Consider the following 1,193-nt stretch of genomic DNA (forward strand, 5'->3'; position numbering starts at 1 on the left):
ATACCAAAGAATGTTCAAACTACCACACAATTGAATTTATTTCACATGCTAACAAAGTAATGCTCAAAATTATCCAAGCTAAGCTTCAACAGTACATGACTCCAGAACTTCCAGATGTACAAGTTGGCAACTAAAAAAAAAAAAAAAAAAAAAGGCAGAGGAACCAGAAATCAAATTGCCAACATCCATCGGATCATAGAAAAAGCTAGAGAATACCAGAAAAATATCTACTTCTACTTCATTGACTATGCTAAAGTCTTTGACTGTGTAGATCACAACAAATGAAAATTCTTAAACAGACGGGAATACCAGATCACCTTGCCTGCCTCCTGCAAAACCTGTATGCAAATCAAGAAGCAGTAGTTAGACATGGAAAAATGGGCTGGCTCAAAATTGGGAAAGGAGTACGTCAAGGCTATATATTGTCTCCCTGCTTATTTAACTTATATGCAGAATACATCATATGAAATACCAGACTGGATGAAGCACAGGCTGGAATCAAGATTGCGGGGAGAAATGTCAACAACCTCAGATATGCAAATGACACCACCTTTAAGGTAGAAAGTGAAGAGGAATTAAAAAACCTCAACATGAATCAGCCATAGGTATATATGTCTGCTCCCTCTTGAAAAAAATATGGAACACTTGATGAATTTGCATTTCATCATTGCACAGAGGCCATGCTAATTTTCTCTGTATCATTCCAGTTTTAGTATATGTGCTGCTGAAGTGAGCAAAGAGCCTCTTGATGAAGGTGAAAGAGGAGAGTGAAAAAGCTGGCTTTAAACTCGACATTCAAAAGCTAAGATCATGGCATCTGTTCCCATCACTTCATGGCAAACAGATGGGGAAACAGTGGAAACAGTGACAGACATTATTTTCTTGGGCTCAAAAATCACTGTGTACAGAGACTGCAGCCACGAAATTAAAAGATCCTTGCTCCTTGGAAGAAAAGCTATGACCAACCTAGGCAGCATATTAAAAAGCAGAGACATTTCTTTGCCTGCAAAGGTCCATACAGTTAAAACTATGGTTTTTTTAATAGTCATATATGGATGTGAGAGCTGGACAATAAAAAAAGCTGAGTGCTGAAGAATTGATACCTCAAGCTCTAGCGCTGGAGAAGACTCTTGAGGGTCACTTGGACTGCAAGGAGATCAAATCAGTCAATCCTAAAGGAAATCAGTCCTGAA

General features: G+C 38.4%; 1 non-coding gene across 1 annotated transcript; it reads right to left on the bottom strand.

Annotated features, from left to right (window-relative positions):
• Positions 1-630: 630 nt before the first annotated feature.
• On the bottom strand, positions 631-737 carry LOC139033240 (U6 spliceosomal RNA). The gene has a single exon (XR_011485861.1). It is a non-coding gene; the product is annotated as a U6 spliceosomal RNA (small nuclear RNA).
• Between the last annotated feature and the right edge of the window lie 456 nt (positions 738-1,193).

The sequence above is a fragment of the Odocoileus virginianus genome, chromosome X, assembly GCF_023699985.2.
Source record: "Odocoileus virginianus isolate 20LAN1187 ecotype Illinois chromosome X, Ovbor_1.2, whole genome shotgun sequence".
In the NCBI taxonomy this organism is placed as follows: domain Eukaryota; kingdom Metazoa; phylum Chordata; class Mammalia; order Artiodactyla; family Cervidae; genus Odocoileus; species Odocoileus virginianus.